Source organism: Ambystoma mexicanum, chromosome 2p (genome assembly GCF_040938575.1).
Source record: "Ambystoma mexicanum isolate Mex_15411 chromosome 2p, UKY_AmexF1_1, whole genome shotgun sequence".
In the NCBI taxonomy this organism is placed as follows: Eukaryota; Metazoa; Chordata; class Amphibia; order Caudata; family Ambystomatidae; genus Ambystoma; species Ambystoma mexicanum.
Window position 1 is genome coordinate 1,020,133,408 of NC_090923.1, and position 24,693 is coordinate 1,020,158,100.

At 48.8% G+C, this 24,693-nt stretch overlaps 1 protein-coding gene across 4 annotated transcripts in view; it reads right to left on the reverse strand.

Moving 5' to 3' along the window:
• Positions 1 to 24,693, reverse strand: part of TMEM151A (transmembrane protein 151A) — a 137,021-nt gene that overhangs the window by 52,254 nt on the left and 60,074 nt on the right. Inside the window, exon 2 of one of the 4 annotated variants that reach the window (XM_069644879.1) lies at positions 15 to 178. The exons of the other annotated variants lie outside the window; for them this stretch is intronic. The gene's annotated coding sequence lies outside the window, so the exon portion shown is untranslated. The remainder of the gene's footprint in view (positions 1 to 14; positions 179 to 24,693) is intronic. 4 annotated transcript variants of the gene reach the window in all.

A 24,693-nucleotide genomic window follows, 5' to 3' on the forward strand; every position in this document is an offset into this window, starting at 1 on the left:
AGGGGTCAGCTCACCTTTGGGAGCCGGGTGGGGGCCGGTGGATGTCTCCTCTTCCTTTGGGTTACAGCACTGTACCCCTGTTCTGTGCTGTCTGCTGCTTCCTCTTACACTCCCTTCTTTTCTTCACTTTAGGCCTTGGTTCATGGATTCTTCGAGTTCGCCATTGATACGCTCTGCTCTGGGACAGATGAGACAGGAGCCACTTTGTAGGTAAGACCTTATCTTAAGTTCAAGGTACAGTTACAGGATAACAGGATATGAAGGAAGGTAAGTTACACAGAGGGAGAACAAACACCAGCCCCCTTACTCTAGGTCAGGCTCTCTTCAACTGACACAACAGGAACCTTGGGAAGGGAACATTCCAGGCACTCACAGTGTGCATGGACTGTTGGTGATTGCTTGGACATGCAGTACATTTGGTTTCCGGGGGTCGGGGGTTACAGGCCTGCAGACCATCAGAGGAGGCAGTGGAACCGATTCCGGTAAGTGATGGTTGGTGGCCGTGGGGGGAATGGGGCGATGGTGTGGCACAGTGTACAGGGGGATGCAGCAGGGATCCCCCTGAAAAGGACTAGGGGAAGGGAGAGGGAACAAACCCCCCTTCACGGACTGCCTTCTGCAAAGTTGGTCTTTTGTTCCCACTCTTCAACCCCCAACCCCTTAATCACAAGAGCCCAGAGTTAACTCACCCGATGGCCTTCTTCCATTCACTCACAGGCTCAGGGTATTTAAAGCACCCCGGCATGCTTCCTTCTTGGTCGTGCCTGCTGCTCCTTGGATCGTACATGGCCTTCCTGGGCATTGAAATTGCACATAAACCAAATGTCTACACGCCATAAGGTATGACTCCCCCTGGACTTAAGTGATACATTAAATTAATTACCAGCAGACGTTCCTCCCCCTATCGCCTGACTGGATGCTTTCCAGACTGAGGTCATTCTCACCCACCAGCTAAGGGTCACCCTCTTGGGCAGGAGCCCACTATAGTTCTTCTTTGCAGATGTGAACCTACAGCAGGCTTAGGGTAGTGGTTATCTCTGGTGCTGGTGGCCTATGGCTTCCCCAGGGGTCTAAGTATGTGACCCCGGGGGACTGGCCCAACCCCTTCTGAGTTTGGGCTGGCTTTTGGCTTCAACCATGGTCTTAGCCATAGCCCCATGCACGCTTGGTACAAGGCACCTCCCTTTCAAGGTAACAAATGAGCTTCACTACTCAGCAAACTCCTCCTCTCACATCCCCTCTCTGTCTTTCTCCAACCTCCTCAGTAAAAACATCAACTCTCGCTCGTGTCATCCTAACTTCTTCACTAATGGCCTTCTTCCCATCCTTTTATTTCGTTTACCCTGGCGAAAGTGTTTCTTATTAAGGAGGACGATTGGCTAGCCTCTTCCCCTTATCTATAGGTTATCTGAAAGGGCAGCCCTTAGTGGTCCCACCTCTTGCTGATATGCTTCCTTTGCCTGATGTATCATCTCTATGTGCTGGGCATCTGCGGGTATCTCATATTCACCAACAGGTTGATTGCTCCATGGGGTTCTGGGGGGTGGGGGCTTAAGATGGACGGCCGCCATCTTAAAATCAGGCATAATCAACATGGAGGCTGGGCAGATCCACGTGTCAGTACCATGCCCGGCTGCTGAATTCTTTCTCTCACTATGTTTTCCTGCGTTCTTGGTGCACTTAGCTCTCTCACTCATTGTCCCCTGCTGCTAGCAAGTCAACAGTTAACTTTGCTCTCCCGTCTGTGTGTACTTGCTAGTGCAATAATGTCTGGCGTGAAACTATCATTACGCTTTGTTCTAGGTGCTTCTAGCATTGGAAGTCCCCTCCGCTGCCCCTATGGCTTCCATATGGGGAATCTTGTTGTGTCACACAAGTAACCCATCCATCACCTGCTGGCTCCCTACTAAAGGGGTGGCTGTGTGAACTCTGGGGGACCCTCCATATACCACTTCCGGGAGTCAAGCCACCAAGCAGGTAGCTTCCCCTGGGCCCCAGCATCACTGTGACCCCTCTCACAGACGCCCTAGATGTGACTCTGTGACAGCACCTAGTCACTTATAAGCAACGTGAGGTGGCATCTATGATTCTTTGATACTACACGGGACATCACTCACAATGCCCAAACTTACAAACAATGTGAGATTGCCTATTTTATGGCACCATATATCTTTCGCAACATCTATTAACACATAGCCACTAGGGGAGGAAACCTTATGCACCATCAGAGAGACGATCCACAGCATGAGTTCTAACTAGCTGGATGTGACCTCTCTTACATCATCAGAGACATTCCAGAGACATTCCTCACGGTCTCTTTTAACTTCTATCCAGTAGGAAACGAAAATCACCAACATTTATTAGAAGCCTTGGGTAACCTTTCCCCCTCATAGATATCCCACACAGCGCCTAACAACTTATCACCAGGGTAAGATGGCATCTCGTGCCACCTCAGACATTGTTCTCTGTATAACCTTTACAACCAATGTGATGTGATATATCTTACCACATCACAAAACTAGTTAGCTAATAACCAGTGTGATATGCCACCCTCTGTAACATCATGACACAACGCTGAAAACCTATTTAGATTTTTGTTTGTCTTGTGTGTATCACAGCTTTGCATTTTCCACTGTTTAGAGAACTTGCTCAGGGTCCAATCTGCATAAACCTGCACTAGGCAGAGTGTGGTGACTTTCTGCCCTCAGCACCAGGGCTGGCTTTAGGCATGGGTGGCCCGTGCGGTCACCTGGGGCGCCACATTAGCCCCCCGTTAAATCCCTGCCATGCCAGCTTGGGAAAGTCTTTCAAGGGCTCCCCCGAGCTAGAGTGGTGGGTGAAGGTGCCCTGTTGCAATGAAATGTGCCCACTCTCGTGCAGACGCCGTGCGCTCCAGCACAGGAGCAGGGTGCGTTTCATTACAACAGGGCGCGGCTGGTAAACTAGCATGGAGCAGCCTTTGAAAGGCTGCCCTAGGTTTGGCAGTGGCACTTTATTTAAGCGATGAACTCCAGGCTCCAGCACAGGGACTTAATCATTGTTACCAATAATACTGTTACACAATTTGGCAATTTGTTAATTGCCAAATTATGTTACCTCGCCCTAGGTGCGACCAGACCTAAGGCCGGCCCTGATCAGCACTGCCGTAGTCTACAAAAGTGTTTGCATTTCCCACCAAAACATGGGCATGGTGTGTTTTGACTGGGAAAAATCTGCAGCTAGGAAGCCAGGTAAAATACACCTTTGTGCTTAGGTATCCAGTATAATATTGCAGGCAATAATAACGAGTGAATTTACAAAGATGAAAAAATATTGCTAGAATTAATAGAGTGGGTAAAAAATACAGACCAGCAGAAAAAATATCGAAATGAAGGCGATAAAGTGTAATGATAGGAGTAAGTTTAGGTGTAAAAAAATAAATAAAACAGACTTCAGTTAAAATTGGGAAAAAGGGGAGGGAGACAAGGGGAGTTTAGGAGTAGGAGAGGTAAGGGGGGGCAGAGGGGGAGTCCCTTGAAAAAAGGTACTTTTACTATGGGCAATGTAAAAGGCATGTCGATATTTTTTCTTGCAATATTTACTGCACTTTGTAATTGTACATCACCGTTATTTCAGCATTAAAATCACAGTAAACCTTGTGCATGTTGCTTCATGTACCTGACTCTGATTTTCCAGTATGACATGCACCCAAGGCCCAGGCCCAGGCTTGGGGAAAAAAGAGGGACTCACACAATAAATGAAAGCCTACGGGGGTGAGCAGAGTGAGAGGCAAATATAGAGTGACATGAATAGAGAGTGAGTACCGAGGGACGCCAAGCATGTCAGACAATAAACTACACAAATAGAGAGGGAAAGACATAGTGAAATTAAAATAAATGGGTTTGAGAGTATCAGCAAGGTCCTCGCGCAAGAGCGATTTTTGAACTGTGATGAGGCCGAGACCTGGCCCACTTAAAGTCTATACTGGTGAATGAATGCACTTCTCTTATTTTACTTTGACGCAAATAACGCATTTGCAGAACTCCTGTCTTAACGATTCTAAAATGTGAAATGTGCAGCGGAGCAGCTTCAGGCAACATCCTTGGTCAGGGCCACCTTTAGGGTCGTTGGGGCCCGTGGCACAGATACACCCGCCCCCAAACCAAATAAATGAAGGGATATAAGAATCTCACTTCGTCCCTCCTCCCATCCGCATCTCATAGCTCGACAGCTCCTTCAATAGCTGCTGGCACCACAAACCCCTCCCCCACCCTCTCCATTCATCCGCCCGTTAAAACAGCTGTGCTACTCGGCCTGTCCTCAGCGGGTCCCTTCCTCTGACCCACCGCCCAGCCCACCTCGTTAAAGCACCTTCTATAGGTTTCAGAACATTCCACTGTTCTGTGCAGTTGTTTTCTCCTGTCAATTGCAAATAATCCGCCTGCTATAAAGAGGTGTAATTATTCACCTCCCCTCCCCCCCCAGTCTCATCAGATGCCCTGGCTGCCACACACGAGCGCATAGCAGAAGAAACTAGAAATGGAAAAGGGGTAATGCATAAGACTGGTCACGGCAAAGACCCTGTGACAAGCCCACAGACACCATGACACCAGGAAGAAAACTAACCAAGACTGCACACTCAACCCAGAGAATGGAGTGATAAGGCCCAAGCCTGGGTATCTAATAATCTCCTCTGATGGATACAATCTATCAGCAGGAAGAAGAAAGAAGGTCAAAAGACTGGAGGGCCACCGCACTTCCACCCCTTGCTTCTGCCGCTCACGGCGGAGCAGTCTTTCAATATCTTTGGGTCTATGTGCCTCTCCCAGTAGACCACCTTACTCTCTGAAGTCTAATCGCTGCTCTGGAATAAGGACTGGCAAAATGAATGACTGCATATCGGATCACCATGCGGTGCACAGAACTCATGCAACCTGCAGCTTCTAAACAGCGCAGGTAGACGAATATGCATTGTTTTATGTGTTCAAACATAGCTCTGATTGTAAAGTTAATTTAAAACATGATAAAACGATAACCCCGGCATCCGTCCATTCGTAACCGTAACCAACACATACCCATAACTCATTCCCCTTTCCCCAAGAAAAGTGTAGAATGAGACCTGATAGTTTGTTGGCATAAAAAGGCCGCAGAATTTATTCCACAATAACAAAAACCACACTGCACACATTTGTGGAAAAAATTGTTCGCAAGATGCGGCGACTTCTCCGTGTCCACAGAACCTGCTTCCCCCTTTCTTTCCTAAGAGTCCATAAGTAGGCCCAACTCTCCCCACCTTGTTGTCCGAGCCACCTTGCCCCTGCAGGTGCCCCTGGGCGGGGAGAGTGCCGTTTCTTTGGGGGAAGCTGAGCCGTAAATGTTCCTCCCTGACGCCCCTGCCGCTTAGGCTCCCAAGGGGCGCTGGGTCCAAGAAGAGCGAAGACCCTTCCTGCTTTCTCCTGGCTCCTCCGGAGTCTGTCTCCTGTGTTTGTCTGGCCAAACACCGCCACACCGCCTAGTCGTCCTGCAACACTGACGACCAGGTGCCTTCGGTTGTTCTGTTCGTAGGGTTGTTGGGTGGGAAAACAAAACCTTCTCCTGACGTCCACGAGCGGGGGTCCACGGATGCAGCTGAATGCTGCCTTCCGTGCGGGCCCCCGCTCTCTATAAAGGGGGAAACCCCTCCCCTTTCCTTTGTTTGCCCTTCGCGGGCTTTTCTTGTGGCTGCCGCGCTTTCTGCTTCGCGGGCTTTTCCCATTTCTGCTGCGCTCCTATGTCGCAGGCTTTTGCCCGTTTTGCTCCCCCTCCTTCGCTAAAGAAGGGGGGGAGGGCGAGGGATCCACCAGGAGGACACTGCCCAGGTTATCGGGGGTGCCTCCTCCATTTTGCTGGGCTTTTGTCGTCGGCCCTGGTATAACCCCGGCATCCGTCCATTCGTAACCGTAACCAACACATACCCAAAACTCATTACCCTTTCCCCAAGAAAAGTGTAGAATGAGACCTGATAGTTTGTTGGCATAAAAAGGCTGCAGAATTTATTCCACGATAACAAAAACCACACTGCACACATTTGTGGAAAAAATTGTTCGCCAGATGCGGCAACTTCTCCGTGTCCACAGAACCTGCTTCCCCCTTTCTTTCCTAAGAGTCCATAAGTAGGCCCAACTCTCCCCACCTTGTTGTCCGAGCCTCACCTGCCCCTGCAGGTACCCCTGGGCAGGTAGAGTGCCGTTTCTTTGGGGGAAGCTGAGCCGTAAATGTTCCTCCTCGACGCCCCTGCCGCTTAGGCTCCCAAGGGGCGCTGGGTCCAAGAAGAGCGAAGACCCTTCCTGCTTTCTCCTGGCTCCTCCGGAGTCTGTCTCCTGTGTTTGTCTGGCCAAACACCGCCATGCCACGAGCGGGTTTTCCGCCCACTTTGGCTCCCCCCTTTGCTCCTCTCCTTACATTTCCAAGATTTTTGTGCAGATATTCCAGAAAAACAAGTCCATGCCTAACGGTGATAAGTGTACCCCATCCTTCAAAAAATATTCAGGCGATTTCAAATTAATTAAGCCATGTCTGACCTGACCAAAACCCCTGCCCGTGCAGAATTTTGCCATTGCACAATTAAGCTTGCGCCTGGACTTCTCTACCGCCCCGTGGTTATCCGCACCCCTCCACTCCAACCTAGGCATGATCTCAGACCAAACGACCTCTGTTTCCCCTAACTGTCCCGCCAGCTCCTGCAATGAGAACATCATCTCACGCATGAGAGCCCCTCTCCCTAAGCTAGTTAAATCATTCCCCCCCAGGTGAATGATCAGGATTTCAGGCTTAACTCTGTTGGCTAGAAGTTTGCGCACATCCCCCTGCAGCTGTGCCCATTTCATGCCAGGCACCCCGTGCCACCCAATTCGGAACTCGCCTGCCGTCAGCTTTTCTTACTCCGCTGTCCAGCAAGCCCCAGCCCTCGACACAAAGGAGTGTCCTACTACCCATACCGATATCTTCTTCTTCCGGGCTGGCGCTAAAGGAAGAAAAAGAAGAAGGCATGTCACCCCTACATTTTTTCAGGCCTAATGTATCTCTTAAAGCAACCAGATTTCCATCTGCCAATCTGCTTGATTGCGACATCCCCCATTCCCATGGCCGCTGCAGATGTTGCAGCCCGATCCGGAATGAATGTGTCCCAAAAACCCCTTCAGTTTCCCCAATTCTTTTTAGTGCCAGTTCCATCACCCTCCTGAATTGAAAGCGACTTAGCGAGGAACCGTCTTCATGAATAAGCAAAGGCGCCTCATTCCCCGATGCAGGTCTCACCCTGAGGAACCTTGCTACAGCCGTGACTGGGCAGACCGCACTCCCTGCAATGGGCTGCAAGGAGACTGTACATCCTTTGCCCTCCTGATCTGTTTTTGACTTCTTTAACCATAGCGTTATGTGTCCTTCAGAACATTGTACGTCCTGAATCTGCAAATACCTTGAGCCTTTCGCTTTTCTGTTCTCAGGGATCAGTTCGCTTACCCTGAATGCCCCAAAGAATGCTAATGAAAATGCTGCTCTGAACAGCGCAACTTCAAAACCCCCATGACAGATTTCATCTAAACTGGCCACGACCTTTTGTAATTTGACATAATCCATGGGTCGCCTTTCTTCCGCTTTGGGTTTTGCCTGCCTGGCCCAACCTTTCATGGCCATACAGATATAGTGTTCTTTGGTGGGATCGGCCAACCCTTGCAATTTAGAAAAATGAGCGATGGCTGCCAAGTGATGTGCCATCCATGACCTGGCTTTCCTCTTTTGCCATCCCTAGCCCACAAAGGCCCTTACTGGCATATCTTTTCTGTTTACCCCCAGCTCTTCCTGCTTGAATTTTAGGTACCGTTCCCAGCAAGCCAGATACCTTTTGTTTGTACCCGGTGACAGCGCCGTCTGAATCAGGGAACTCAGATTCCCCCAATCATGTCCCACCACTTTGCTTTGAATGGCGTCATCCCTTTTTCTGCTCCCGGGCAACACTCTCGAAATTTCTCCCACTGTAAACGAGAGAGAGCATCAGCTGCTGTGTTCTGCACCCCTGGAATATGCCTAGCTCGCACTTCAATGTTCCACTTTAGCATGCATTTTTTGAGCTCTCTCAGTAACCGCAGAACCCTAGAGCTACTGGCAGATCCCTGATTAATTATTTGGACCACTGCTAAATTGTCCGACCATAACATGACTTTTCTGTCCTTCAACTTTTCCCCCCATAGCTTAAATGCAACCACAATGGGGAAGAGCTCTAACAGTGCAATGTCCTTGGTGACCCCAAAGCCATGCCACTCATCTGGCCATGCTGCGCCGCACCACTGCTTATCCAAAATTGCCCCAAACCCTAGAGCCCGGATGCATCTGTAAATAACTTGCGCCTCTCCTCGCTGTTGCTCATAGTTCACCACACACGAACCCCGTTAAAACTGTCCAGGAAATCATCCCACATAGCCAAGTCCTCCCTTACTTCAGCCCCCAACCTGACATGTTGCCCTGCATGCTTTAGGCCCACCATTTTCAGCTCAATACTTCTCGCAAAGGTTTTACCCACCGGGATGACTTTGGCTGCAAAATTAAGATTACCCGCCATGACTTGCAGCTCTTTCAGAGTCGCCTTCCTCTTGGACCTTAATTCCTTGATGCATGCCTTCAGCTTAGCTACCTTGTCCTGTGGCAGCCTACAAACACCTTCCACCGAGTCAATCTCAGTCCCCAGGAAGGTTAGACAAGTCACCATGCCCACTGTTTTCTCTTCAGCCAGTGGTACCCCCATCCCTCCCATCACGTTTTGAAATACCTGCATGATCTCTTGGCATTCCGCCGTTCCTTCTTTCCCAGTGAATAGAAAATCATCTAGGTAATGCAGTACTGCCCCTGACTTGCACTCCTGTTTGAACTCTAGGAAGGAGCTAAAAGCTTCAAAGTACGCACATGAAATGGCACATCCCATTGGTAGACATTTGTCAAAATAATACAGCCCTTGAACCTTAAAACCCAACAAATGCTGGCTCTTGTGATGTATGGGTAACAACCTGAATGCTGACTCGATGTCTGACTTCCCCATGAGGGCACCTTTCCCTGATGCCCTCACCATTTCCACAGCATCTTCAAAGGAGGCATAGTGAACCCTGCATTTATCCTCCCCTATCCCGTCATTTACTGAATCACCCTCTGGGAATGACAAATGATGCATTAGGCGATAATGACCCTTCTCCTTTTTAGGTACCAGCCCCAGTGATGATATTACCAGATTGGGTAGGGTTGGATGCTTAAAAGGGCCCACCACCCGGCCCAAATCAACCTCCTTGGCTACCTTCCGCAACACTACTTCCGGCATTTCTAAGGCTGACTTCAAGTTCTGTGCTTTGGTACCACCCGCCCTTTCTGCACATGGGATCTTGAAACCCCACCTGAAGCCCTCCCACAACAGCCTAGCATCTTCAATGTTATGATAAGTATTCAACCATGGAGTCATAGCTTGTAAGTTAACCGGGGTAGGCAACCCGCCTTTAATCAAAACATTACACATTTTATGTGGAGCAGCTCCTGGTAGTAAGACATTGGCTTCATTCTTTCTTAATCTTGCTTTTACCCTTAGGGCTGCCCCTGTACCTTCCTTCGCCACTTGAGGAGCTGTGATCCTTGCTGTTACCTCCCTTTGGATGTTTGAATCGGCAAGTTTTGCCAAATGGACACCCTTCTTCTGAGCTGACCCTCCAGCATTCAGCCTGCTCCCCTTGGTAGCTCGACCTGTTGTTCCAGGAGGAGTGCCCGCGAAAGGACGCCCTTCCTCGCCTGGTGTAACCACCTCTGCCCCTCCATACCTGGGTTTTTTCAACTGCTGGTTTTTCACCCCCCTCATTTGTGAGTACTAGTTTATCCACCACACCCCCCACATCCATTTCATCCCAAGCCAAAGCCGGCCATACTTGCATTTTTAATCGAAATGCCCGATCATACTTAAGCCAGCCTTCACCTCCCATTTTTAAATAAATATCCTGGATGTAGTGACAGTATGCTAACATTGCCGAAGCATCCTGCGGGTGTTTTTCAATCATTATAGAGGTATAAATCAAAAAGGCTTTCATCCAATTGTGAATGGATGCCTCAGTTTTGGGTGTCTCCTTCTCCCTTCTCTCCTTCTCTTTTTTGGATAATTCCTTCAACCCGTTACCCAGAGGCTCCATCCCCACAAACTCCATGATCTCAATAAATTCTTTCTTCCATACCCGCTCCTTGACTGACATTGGTATGTGCCATGACAGGGAGTTAATCGACACCCTAACTGGAGCAAAACCAGGCATAGTTCTCCCATATTGCGTCATAGTACCCCCTATTCGCCCCTGTCCGGCGATGCTGACCTGAGGTACTCCCATGTTAGCTACCCCTTGGCCCCACCAAGCGGCTGGCTGTGTCGCACCGCCTACCGCTGAATCCCACTGATTCCCCGAGCTGGTCCCCGCCACCGGAATCCCGGTGTTGGCAGTTAAGGGAGGCTGATTTAAAGGCACCTGTACTGTGTTGAGATTCCCCATGACCCCATTACCCGCCATGCCTGTACTTTGACTTATTGTCTGTTGATTCCCCCCATTCAATATCGGCGTGTTAGGCCATCCTCCTGACCATTGGACTCCTGAACCTGGCAACACACAACCCGGGGGGTTTGCAACCATTTGCCCACTCCCTGTGGCACCCCCCGCCGGGACAGGTGTCACATCCTTCTGTTGTACTACATTTGCCCCATAGCCCATTTGATTAAATGCATTTACATTTCCACTCAAGAGCGACCCATTGCCCCCACTCCCCCAGGCTTGCATACATTGTACCACCATACCTTTCACTACTTCCATGCAAGGTGGTCCATTCTTCATCACCGCCACCGGTCTGGCTTCAGGCGTGCTGGGTGCTCCCTGGGTCATGGAAGCTGGCATAGTTGCAGGTGCCGGTACGGCTTCAACCTCTTGTGCCCTCCCTTTATTTCTGGCGGGCCAGATCTCCCTTTCTTGTTGCTCGTGGCTTGCTCGTTGCTTGCCTTGGCCCTCTGTGTCATTACTCTCTTCCTCTTCCCTGTTGGCTCTTCCTCCTCCCCCAACAATCCTTCATCCTCTTGGTCTCACAAATCCTCATCTTCTGCAAACATCAAGGGAGATTCCCGCCTGTCGCTGGTGCAAGGATGGTTTCCCCTTGGCTGGTTCCCCAGTGATTGCATCCAATCGCTGCCGTGTTTCGCCACGACCACTTTGGCCATTGCAATGAACGCTTCCATGTCTATGGTTGCTTTAGCTTCCCTTGAAAGCAAATTCCTTGTCGTGCGTAAGCTGTAGTCTTTGACACTGCTCAACAACCTGTGATTAGATCAAAAGAAGTCTCTGCAATCGACACGGGTCCCACCAGATGCAACACCTGACCCACGTATCCCGTGGGTTCCTCACCGCGCTGCTGCTTCGTGATCTGTGCCCCCCGCCGGCGCTGCCGCTTCTCGTGTTGCACACAGCTGTTCCCCTTTCGGCAGTTTTGATGCCTCGCAGCGTTGCTGCTTCGTGGTCTGGGCCCGCGCTGTCCACATGCAGTGGCGTGCACAATTGTTGTTCACACGGGGGTGGGCTTCCGCTTCACGTGCTGCGCCCAGCTGCTCCCCTTCGGCCGTTTGCAAGCGAAGCGCCGCCCGCTCACAGCCGCTACCTCACTGTAGGTTCACAGACGATGAGCGCGATCGACCCTGCTGCTCCCGCTCTGCAACGCTGAAGCTGACTCTCTGCCCGCTCACCGCCGCTACTCTGCCGGCGGCTCCCTCGGAGATGAGCGAGATGAATACGAGGCTTCTCAGGCTTACCGCAGCTTCTCCCGACAACGTAGGACCGCGGGCGAGTGTCCTTCACCTCAGCCGATTCCCCTTCTCACCGTGGCTCGCGGACGATCCGGGGGGCTTGCGCCTCTCTACAGCTGCACTCGAGATGCTCTGTGGCGCGTCGAACTGCTTTCTTCTGCTGGCAGCAAAGAGACAAAGTCCGCGGACCACCGAAACCTCCACAACGAAGTCCTCCGCCAAACAAAACGAAACCTTCTCCTGAAAACGAAACCTTCTCCTGACGTCCACGAGCGGGGGTCCACGGGTGCAGCTGGATGCTGCCTTCCGTGCAGGACCCCGCTCTCTATAAAGGGGGAACCCCTCCCCTTTCCTTTGTTTGCCCTTCGCGGGCTTTTCTTGTGGCTGCCGCGCTTTCTGCTTCGCAGGCTTTTCCCATTTCTGCCACGCTCCTATTTCGCGGGCTTTTGCCCATTTTGCCGCCTTGTCCCAGCGCCTTCCCCTCCTTCTCCAAAGAAGGGGGGGAGGGCGAGGGATCCACCAGGAGGACATTGCCCGGGTTATCGGGGGTGCCTCCTCCATTTTGCTGGGCTTTTGTCGTCGGCCCTGGCATTCGGTGTGTAACTGACGTGATTTGGTTGCATACTTGCTCAAATGTTGATGCAAAATTCCTTCACAAATGCCACCAAATATTTAAATCTGAAAAACAAAGAGATATCGCTTGAAAAATGTCTGATTTGAGTTCTGTTACACTTCAAAGCAGCAGTCAGTTAGGCCATTTTGTATAGTCGTTGTTTTGTTTGAATGCCTTGAGCTGCGTGGAGCAGCTCTCTCTGCTAGCTTGATTGCTAATCTGCAATACCCTGGGGACTCAGACAACTCAAGAAACGAAGGGGGAGTTCTTATCTCCCGCTAGCAGAGTAAAATCACAGGGTCCGTTTTATGGGGGCTTTAAACAGCGTTGCTGGGTCAGGACCCGGCCCACTTAAAGCTCTGCTTGTAACCACGGTGATATGAAAACCTTTATACCATCAGAGACATCTTTCCATGTATGTATGCATGTATAATAGTTATTTATATACAGTGTGAGATGGATGACGTCTTCCATCAGGCAGCATTACCCACAGCGCATGGGTTCTGCTTTTGGGCTCTTGTTCTAGCCTATCCACCATTTTAGCCCCCCACGAATCCCTACGCGTCTTCGTTAAATAATCCATGCACCTGCTTTCATTCTAGGGCTGCCGCCCCCTAATTGAGCCTCTTTCTGTCACGGCTCGAATCTCATTAGCCCAGACCTGCACGCAGCACCCGCTGCTTCTTAGCTTCATTACCAGAATGCCTGATTTGTGGGAGTGGGCAGATTGACTCGGGCAACACTTGCAAAGCTTGAAACCCAGAGAGACTTCAGGAAGTAACAGCAGATGGCTCAGGAACCACATGGATAGGGAGTTCTTCAGGCATAAGTCTCACTTGCCTGCCATCCACGCGCACTATGCAGAATGGCCTCTTCTTTTGCTGCTGTTGCTGGAATCCGTCACAGTAGGAACTGATTCATGGCATCGTGTGGCTCCGCCATTTCACCGTTATTATCTACAAGCGCCATCATTGGCAGATGGTGGCAAAGTGTCCAATATTTCTACGGTTCCACTATTGTTTGTTGTGAGCAAGGCATTGCCTAAGTGTAGCCTGTGGCCCATTTGGACCTGGCTAGGCAGGACTACATGCTTGTCCCCTGAAGGAAATAAAGACATATGAGGACAGTCACCAAAGTGTGGTAATCGTCTATTTATTTATTGTTGTGTTTATGTGTTTAGATAAAGGACTTGCCTGTGCTTCTGGACTATATCATCCAGCCCACCATGGGGCTGGATGGAATGCAGAGATAGAAAGGAAAGGAGCACTGCCTCCCCTGCCCAGGAGTGGACTGGGCAGGGGAAAGAAGAAAGGAAACCGTTGGTGATAACGGTTGAGAGGAGGAGAGAGCAGGAGGTTGTAAATAGCTGCTCCCTGGGGGCAGGGAATGGGGGGCTGTGGCTATGACCGCCCCACAGCTAAAGAAACCTCATCCGACCGGCTTCCTGTGCATAGTGTGGCCCGGCATCAACCGTGGGCCCAGACTGCGTACCTAGTGCAGCCCAGCACCCATAGGGCCTGATGAGTTGAGAGTGTGCCAAGGGGTCAGATTGGATGGTCACAACATGAAAGACCCATGACCACATATGTGTGGTGGCCGGAGGAGCGGAGCAGTGCCGTCCAGCTCGGGTAGCGTGTGCGGGGTGACCTGGACCAGATGACGCTGCTGTGCTTCCTGTCGGCACGCCCCATGGCCAGGGAGCAGGCCCAGAGGATGAACCCTCCCAGGCCGCGTCTGTAATAGTGGCTGGGGAGGTGAAGAGTGTGTAGAGGCTGAAGTCCACCCCACTCGTCGGGCAGGCTGTTGAAGGAAAGTCCCGGGCCGCTGCGTCCTTGTGGCCCGGGTGGAGAGTGGAGCTCTGGCACATGGGTCTGAGCTCTGAGGAATCGTGCCTTTGTCTTTGTAGCCAGGCTAAAATTGGACCAAGGGCTATATATGGTGCAGCACATGGGATAGACTGCCGCACTTGTAGCACTCAAATCCATGTTTCATGTTGGACTACGTCATTTCCTGCCTTTCCTTGACGTACGACGTTGTATTCCAGACCACTTCGGATCTGCCAGTATCTCTGCGGCGCTTCGATTGCTTAATCGTTTTTGCGACAGCAGTGGCCTCTTCTAGTGTTGGATCTTTTTACAAACAGAGAGCTTCTTGAACTTTGTGGTCGTGGCAGGCAGTATCAGGTCAATTGGTTACTCATAGTCCGAAAAGGAAGTAAGCTGGCGAGCTCACTCTGTGCCATGACAAAATTGACAATGGATTTGTAGCATGTCCACTATCTTTTGTAGAGCTTTCCAACACAGTATTAATCTTTTTCCCAAAATGCTGCTTCTTTCTGGCCATTGCCTCCTTAAACACAGAATCAAAATGGAGCCCATCAGTGATTTCACCACTGGGGCTAAAGGGAACAAGCAGAAAGAGGGCGTGCTGGCGAGCTGACACACAGTCTAAGTATTGAAAGACACCTTCTATGGCCTACAGCCCCACTGATGCCCATGGGGACTGCAGGAACATCGGAGGAGGGGTGGTAACCCCTTGCATAACAAGAAGTGGAAGCTGGTGTCCGTGGCCGATGCATGTTAATGGTGTGGCTGAGGCAGAAAGGTCTTGGAAAGTGGTTGGCCCTTCAAGAAGGGCCTGAAGACATGTCACCACTGTGGTGAAAGAAGCACGCGCAGTACGAGAGGATGATTTGAATTGCCTTTATTGTTAACTCACACAACGTAAACTTCTAACTGGGGGCTGCAACCTGTGGCACTCCATATGTTTTGGACTACAATTCCCATGATCCCTCGCCATTCACTATACTGGATAGGGCTGATGGGAGTTGAAGTGCAAAACACCTGGAAAGCCAAAGGTTCTAGACCACAGAAACTTAGCAGCATCATCCAGAGCAGCTCTCTTTACACTCGATCATGCAATTCCCTCCATGCCACCTCCCACTCGCTCCCCTTCCCTCTCTCGCATGCACATCATGGCCATGAGCTCAAAGCACCTTATCTAGGCTACTTAAAATCGCCCTCCCAATTCCAGGCTGACCACTGCCACGGAATATGTCTACAATTGTACAGATGTTTTCACATGGACAAACGCACGAGGGGGATCTTTCTGGAGATCTACATATCTCCTATCTGTCATGGTCTGTATCACACTAAAATGGACTGCAGGAACTATTGGGAGACCCACTGTATAGTCACTAACATCTTAAAGTCTTCTTCCTAAATGCCAAGTGGCACCATCAGTGCTTCTGAGGCTACTTGCTCCCTTAGGCTGCCAGCCACCCTTAATGGCAGGTTGGCTGTGGGAGCAGGACGGGACCTTTAAGGGCTTCTGAGTTCAGGGAGTCCTGCTCTAAAGACTCACTGGGGACCACGAGATTAAAAGAGATGGATTCCTTTTTTATTTTATGCCTCCCATTTCCTGTAGTGATGGCGAGACTACAATCTCCTCCTTCTCATTGTTATGTTATAAACACTTATATAGCGCAACATCCGCCCAGAAGCATTTTAGCACTGGCAGCAAGTGGGCAGGAGACACAGAGAGATGGGACAGATGGGTTAAAACAGGAAAGACTTTAAGGGCTGCCTACAGGAGAGGTGATTGCCCATAGCACGGAGCGACAATGGAAGAGAGTTCAAAGGCACTGCAGCTGCTATGAAAAGGGCTGGGCCTCCAACGCGAGGAACACGGGAACTGTAATGTAAGGCTAGAAGAGGCTTGTCGAGCTAAGCTTAGCCCTTTAGAAAGGTGTGGGGTGAAGTGAGCACAGAGTAGAGCACGGCAACGCGGGAAATGACATGCAGAAGGAAACGCCCTATTCAGTGTTATTCATATAACTTCTTCTTCTGTTGCATTCAGCATAAAGCACGTAGTAGCACATATAAGTATCAGAGAAATGTATTATTTTGCACGTTAAATAGGGACTTTCCGGGCTGCACAAACCCCGAACGTGAATTCATGGAATCGACTTTGCAGGACTTTTCCAGACTTTGCGCTAGTCCGGCATACCTCTACAAGCAGTCAATCGCCTTGCGTGAGACTCCAGTCTGGGTTGGGCCTGCAAAGAGATCGAAATAGGGGGTGGAACATGCATATTCCCCATTTTCCAGCAGAACGAGGAATAACTAGGCATTACTTGGGCATGTTGAGGGACGGCCTGCACGAGCAAATCGCACTCCCACCACCACACAAGAACAAGCGCATTCATGGATCTGACTACGCAATATCAGATCAGGGGAATCAGCACGCACCGCCACATGAAATCAGGCGTAAGGCCCCAGTCGCATAGGAATCACTGCGCAAAGGTAAAGTCCGATCAGGAATTTAGTGGTGCGTGCACACAGTTTGGGTGCATGTATACATAGCAGTGGGGTACCGCTGCGGTTTACGGGGATTTACATGCAGATTGACTGGAGAATTACCTGAATTACGGAAAATGGTACGCTTGTTTTCGGGTTGCTGTTAACAGTTACTGGGGACCCTATGCCGTGTGGCCGTGGAGCTGGCTTGTTTGCGGGAGACCCCATGCAGTATTACCAGGGTGCATGACTTTGCAGCCGAGGAACCCGCAAAGGTAGGTCTATGTGGCTGGATTTGCTTTGGGTGGGGGTGTGTCAGGGGCATTCCGACCACTACTTGCGCACAGGCTTACTGTGCCCGGAAACATTCCATGAATACGTGGAGCAGCACAAAATCGTATGCGCGCAGGGACACGCAAAGCCGTTATCAGCACGGGGGACTTTGTAGGATCAATGCACACTTTTTCATGAATCAGACCCATTGTCTTTTGTGCACAGGCTGAGCACGGAAGTGTCGGAGCAAGGGGTGTGGCAGAGGGGTAGTAACCCCATCATGGCCCTTTCACATCCTGGTACTCCTCTATTGCATGCCAAACCGTAGTGACATGCCATTGACTGTTGCTGCATGATGAGTCCCTCACCCTCTCGGGAGCCAAAATCTGTCTCTACCACAGGACAAGATCACAGGGCTATGAGTGTATCATGCATGTCAAATACAGGCATCTGATTTATGGGAGTCACTGGCACATGGATGGTGCGTGGCTCAGAAATCCAGAATACGCACCTCCTGAGGAAGGTCTTGTATGTTGGCCAACCTCTCTGCAAGTGCACCCGACTGCTGAGTTTCTCCATAAGGTACGATTGCAACTCACAGCTTATGCTGGTACAGAAGAGGGGTAGTATATTGGCTTCTCCACAAGGAATGATGGTAACCCATAAGTCACCTTCCTTATGATGTCCACCTTAGCTCACTCCCTCGTCGTAGCTGGCGAGATGAGTGGGGACCTTGATGCAGGAGCACGTGATAAAGGGACCGTAGACTGCCCTAGGCATGCCGCGGATAGGCCTCCTTGATCTCTTTAGACTTTCACAGTTGTGTGTAACAGGCGAGTCGGCACACGGCTTTCTAAGTCCAGATGTAACTAAGGTACTTATCACCATTAAGTGTACGCAACACTGCATCTCCATCAACACTAACTTTTCCTGCCTGCAGCCTCGCTCCAATATCGAATCAGCCTGCCACTCCAAACTATATACTATATTGTACCATAACACTTCAGTAGAAGTGCCTCATGCAATGAGCTAACACCATCCGCCGCCAAAAGGCACCCTACATCTTTTAGATTGCTTTATTGTGCATGAATTATCTAACTGCTATCACTGTCTAGCAACGCTTCTCCTGTCCCTAGTATGGCTTTCACCCTTAGTATAGCCCACAGTTATGCATTGCGCTCCTTTAGCTACTCACTCTCACTACTGTGAGTGTACCGTGCACACTCCTTACAGGCAAAATACATCTATATGCCCTCTAGGCATCAGTTGTTTATGCATGTGATCTTGTGCCACCCTGCATTTGAATGTACTGCCTTTTAGGCTGTTACTCCCAAAATCGAATCTAGGCATCTCTTGTTTATGCATGTGATTTTGTGCCACCCTGCATTTGAATTTACCGCATAACTGTATCCCAGCCACAATTGGGTTGGCCCAATATACCGGCCACTGTGCCATCTACGCCCAACATGCTTACTATCCAGACCTGCTTCCTATATACATCCTGGTCCCTAGCCTGGACCTTTCTAACCATTACCTCAATAATGGCCTTCACCAACCTTACCCCCTGCAATCTGCAAGAGAGAAACTTGTGACTTAGAGCTAGGCTGCCACGACTTCATGACATCAAAAACAAAAGAACCAGTCCAACAGTCCCTACACTCACTTCCACTGCCACTAATCCCAACCTTCTAGCCTTAGCAATGGCAAATCGTCCTGTACCACAAGGGGACCGATATCACAAACAGAGGAAACCCAACCACCCAGTCCCAGATTTGTCAAAGATACCACTACATGGTATCTTGAGACAAATATGAGAACTCCTACATTATCAGGAGCCCTCATCAATGCTAGGTCCCTTATAGCACACAATACTGAAATAGCTGATATACTGGCTATGGACAATTTAGATATCCTGGCTGTTTCTGAAACCTGGCTCCATGATGCAGCTGGCCCTTCCCTCATGATTGCCATAACGGACAATTACAATATCCTAAGAGTCGACCGGCCTAACACTAGAGGAGGCGGCCTGGCCATCATAACCAAAACGCAACTAGCTGCTAGACTTACCCCACACCCAGAAATCACATCGTGCAAACTTCTCTCAGCTAAAATACCAATCTCCAACAATAGCACTCTAACTATACTTCTAGTGTACAGACCACCAGGCCCACTAGGTAACTTTGAGGAAGACCTATCCAGCCTCTTCACTAATAGCATTAAAGACTCCACCCAGCTCCTTCTACTAGGTGATTTTAACTTGGGCTTTAATGACGTTGAAGACAAACAAGCCCAATCTATCCAATCCATTTTAGTCAATCACGACATCATTCAAAAAGTCTTAGCTTCTACACATATAAAAGGACGCACACTAGACTGGATAGCTAACCATAACTGTGACATCACCATCTCTAGTATCTTACCTCAAACATGGACTGACCACTATCTTATATGCTTTACAGCCAGCATAGAGCCACCCAAACCCAACAAGAATAAAATAGTACCCCCCATGCCAACAAGAAGCAAAAAAGAAATCACGGCTGAAAAACTACTCCCACTACTCCTACCAGCTCTCACTGCTAGCTCCAGTGAATCCAACCCTAGCGAGCTAGTTGAGTCATTTAACAACTCCATGGCCAAAGCTCTGGACGTGATTGCCCCTATCAAACTCCATAGAAGTAAACGAGAAGCTCACCTTAATTCATGGTTCACTCCCCAACTCAAAGAAATGCGCATCCAAAAACGCAAACTCCAAGCTATCTGGAGGCACACTCCTTCTGCTGACAATAAAACCACACTTGCCAACTTTGCCAAGAGATACAAGAAGGAAATAATTCAAACTAAAAAAGATACATTCAACGAAAGAATTAGTAAAGCCAACTCTAACACCAAAGAACTCTTCACTATTCTCTGGGAATTGGAAAACCCAATTGCCCCTACAGACAATGTCCCCAAGGACAAATCGTGGCGCACTAGCATCCAAAATGCCCTAGCAAATAAAATCACAACCCTTCAATCTAAAATTGCTAAGAAAAAAGCCTCCATGAGCCCTAGTGGAATTCATACCACTCCACTGATAGAGATACCCAGCACAACTACTCAAAGCAACTGTAAACCCTTCAGGTTCACTAACATCTCTATACTGGAAACTGAAAAGGTTATTCTATCCCTTAAACCTTGGGACTGCCAAGGCGACAGTTGCCCTGCGCAAATCATCAAGGATGCAGCCAGAGATTTAGCACCCTTCATCTCGAAACTAATTAACGCTTCTTTTAATACGAGTACTGTACCCATAAACCTTAAAGAATCTTGGGTACTGCCCCTACTTAAAAAACAGTCACTTGACCCAGCAATCCCCACCAACTACAGGCCCATTACTACTGTCTCATTTCTCCTGAAAATCATTGATAGAGTAGCCTACCTCCAGATCCAAAACTATCTGGAGTCACACCAACTATTAGGCTCACGCCAATCTGGCTTCAGACCACTTCACGGTACTGAAACGGCCCTTATCGACCTCAAGACACAAATCGACGAGTTGAAGGATAAAGGTAGTACAGCTATGCTCCTCATCCTTGACCTATCAGCGGCCTTTGACCTGGTGGATCATGCAGTATTATGCAGTCACCTAGCGTCCGCTGCCCATTTATCCAGCGAAGCTATAGCATGGGTACAATCCTTCCTAGCTAACCGTACGATGAGAGTGTTCTCCCCTGTAGCTGCAGCGGACCCAATCCATATCACTTGTGGTGTCCCACAAGGCTCATGTGTCTCCTCGACAATGTACAACATCTTTACTAAGCCACTCTTCGACAAACTTGACAGATTAGGGGTAACTTATACTAATTACGCGGACGATACGCAGATTCTCATACCACTATCAGGCAACTTTGTCGAAGACACAGCTCTAGTAAACAAAATGTACCTCCTCATTCAGGCGTGGATGGCCTCCCACGGCCTCTGCCTAAATGACGACAAAACAGAGATACTGATCTTGGGTTCCGACGCCAACCTAAAAAAACTTAGTCCCAACTATCGCAATTTCAACATAGATGGTAACACAATCAAGGTGGCAACCGAGGTAAAAACACTAGGATTTTACCTTGATTCCACTCTATCTCTCAAAAAAAAAAAAATACCTTGGCATCCTCTACAGCGTACACCTACAGCGTACACCTGTAAATCAATCAGGACCTGTAGACCTTACCTCTCCAAAACCAACTGCATCACGCTAGCTAACGCATAGTAATGTCGAAGCTGGACTATTGTAATGCCCTCTATGCAGGAGCTAATAAAACTATCATAAATAAAATGCAAATCCTTCAAAATAATGCTCTTAGAGCAGCCCTGGACATACCCCGCAGAGCACATATCTCCAACACTAGGAAAGACCACCATTGGTTAAAAATCAGCGACAGAGTCCTTCTCAAGACACTATCTCTCACCCATAAAGGGCTCAATAACACAGCACCCCCCTACATCTCGGCCAGACTGACCAGAAAATCGTCCAGCCACCACACTAGAGCCACCAACCACTTCCTGCTAGAAACCGCCAGATTTAGACGATCCAAAGCGGGCGGAGTAAGCTTCCCTGTTAGAGCTGCCCAGGCTTGGAATGCATTGCCCATTGCACTGAGAGCTAACCTACCCTACTCCAGTTTTAGATATAAGGTAAAAAACTGGCTCTGGTCCAACGACAACTAATTTCGCTGTACCTAACTGCCTGATACTCCTGGAACCCAGTTCTAAGACTATTTTGCTTGCCTTTTTGTATATATGTACTCCCAACACTGTAACATCTTAGATCTCATCTCAACTGCTTGTATTGACATGTATTGCACTGTACTGACTTGTTTCTTATCCTCTGTATGCAACCTAAGCTTATGTATCCTTGTACCTGCTGCGCCCGGCTACCTCTGCGTTTTGTGCGCATTATCAAATAATAAACATAAACACATAAACATAAGAGGATGCCAACTGTCCCCGATTACATTGCAGGAGACACTGGGGGAGGAAGGGTGTGAGGCGAGAAAAGGGCCACCTAAGGAAGATTCACACTCTTCAAGGAAGTCCAGTGAAACACCAGAATACTGGCCTGGGCAGGAGCCAGCATATTTACAGGGTCAAGCAGCATTCAAACTCTGTCTCCCACCAACTATGTCAAAAGGAACCGTCAAATAGCAACTGACATTGACAGCACTGCTGTACCTGCAGACTCAGGGAACGGTCAGGTATAGAACGAACCAAAAGCAGCCTCTTTGACTTTGTGCCAAAACAGATCGAACAAAGCAATATTTGTTGCACAAAGGGAGTTTCAACAATCAAGCTGTTAACAATCCAGGGACCGGTGAGCTAGTAGGACCTCCCTTACTGGACCACCATTCAGGGAAAGGGGACATGTGTCTGGGGCATGTTTTGCCTCAGGGGTTCCTGGGCTTCCAAGTAATCCTCCTGGGGGTTGAGTATGTACTCGCATTATATCCAACTTAATATCTATATTAATGCAAGCATTTATGTGTCTGCATTGCATGCAGGAAGGGATGAATATATGTGTGTATGCTGTCTAAAAAGGGCAAACCTAGCCGGAAGGCAACAAAGTGATGTACAAAGGGGACACAAACAAGGAGTACAAGTAGGATGTGGGGGAGCAGATGTGCAGGGGAGAGAAGAAATCCAGAAGGAGAAATGTAGGCTGGATTGTAGCAATCAGGGATTGGTGAGATGTCTTTAAAATGTAATGTCTTAAGGTTGTTACTAAAGTTTAGGATGGGGGGATTCAGTCTTATCTTCATTGGTAAATTGGTAAAATACCTGTTTCTGTTTATTTCCCTCTTGCAAGTCTTTGATTCCAGTCTGGCAATGTGTAGCTTCTGGTGGTGCGCCAGTGCGCTGGCCCCCGGAGATGGTGAGTTTTTCAGGCAGGTAGAGTAGTGTTTTGTTTATGACTGTTTATGACTGCTTTATATGTGATGCAGGCTGTCTTAAACATGTTATGTGCCTGAAGGGGTATCCAGTGCAGCTCCTTGAGGAAGGGGGTGATTTAGTTACATTTTCTTAGTCCTGTGATGAGACATGCTGGAGCGTTCTGGGTGCCTTTCAGAGGGACCACAATGGTATCTGGGACTTCTGTGTGCAGGGCATTGCCACACTTCAGGTGGGAGATGATCAGGACTTAAGCAACTGTTCTGGAACTTGGGGCAGGGATGAAAGCCTTGATTTTTTTCAGCAGGCCAAAATCTGGTACCAAACCGAGAGATTTTGCAAATGGGGGACAGTTGAAGTGTGAATCCGTCAAGCTTCATATCAGTCAGCCAATTCTGGACTTGTGTATGCTTGGGGTTTCCTAGGAGATTGATTTCGGTCTTTGTCGGCTTGAGCTACGGGTAGCTGCTTGACATCTTGGATGGGAGAGAGAGAGTGCTTCAGTCATTGGATGCTAGTATCACAATTACTCTTTAGATAAAGCTGTGTGTCATATGTCTATTGGTGAATCTTGATGTAATTGTTGGCAATGAGTTCCCCAGATGGTCTAGGGAGAGGTTAAAGGAGGCAGGATTGAGCCTTGTGGAACTCTGCAGGATGCTGGGCAACATCTGTATCCGATTAGACATATTTGGACTGAATGAGTTGGTCTCTGTTGGAGACGTAGGAGGCATGGGCAACATGATTCTTTTTTGAGGAACCCCAATATGCTATTTAAGAAAACTATTTTATTGTGCCAAAACACACAGTAGTGGTTGCAAAGTGCCAAATATTGTCCAGGTTTTGGCATAGTGTGCTCAAGCCTGGAGTGTCCATTCCCTGGTCTGTGGAGGAAAATGAAATAGAGGGAGGGGAGGGGGAAAAGTGGGTGCAGTGTTAGATGAACAGAGGGTTTAGGAGAAAGATGAGTAGGGATGGGTAGAAGGGGTAATGTTTTTGAACTTTAGCTGCACGTTGATCCCACAGGTACATCGAAGAGGGAAAGTGCCGAATTAGTATAGAGACAAAGTGCTCAGCAATAACTCAGACATGACTCAGTCAAAAAAGGCTTCTTGGGTCAGCCAACTAAACTTGAATAGAGTAGGGCTTCATGTCTTCCACTGGCCTGTACCGGTTCCTTCTCAACAACCCCCTGTAAACCCACACCCTAATTATCAAGTCTCTTCTAAAGTTATTTACTTCTTCTCTGATCCTAAATTTGTTTCACTCTTAACTTACTAATCAAACTTACTCTGTGCCCTGGGCTGGTCTTACTTCTTCTACTATTCCTCTTCAGTATGGGATTCCTCAGCGCTTGGTCTTTTTCTCTCTCTACGCGATCCCCGCCTCTCTTATTTCTTCTTTTGTTCTTTTCCATCATCTCTATGCTGATGATACACAGCTCATTCTTTACTTTTCCTCTTTCTCTTCCTCCATACTCTGTACTCTTATTTCTTGTCTTCTTGCAACTCAGTCTTGGATGTGGGCTCACTTTCATCATCTAAATCCCTCCAAGACTGATGTTTTTTTCTTCCCTGTTATGACTCTGCCTCCTCCTTTGCCTCCCCCCTCTATTTCCTTTCTTCCTTTCCCTCTTCCATTTCTCTTTCTTCACAGAATCTTGGAGTCATTCTCGACTCATCTCTTTCTTTCTCTCCTCATATTTCTGCACACTCCCGATACTATCGGTTCCAGTTTTTCAATATCCAGAAGTCTAGACCGTTTCTTTCCTTTTATGC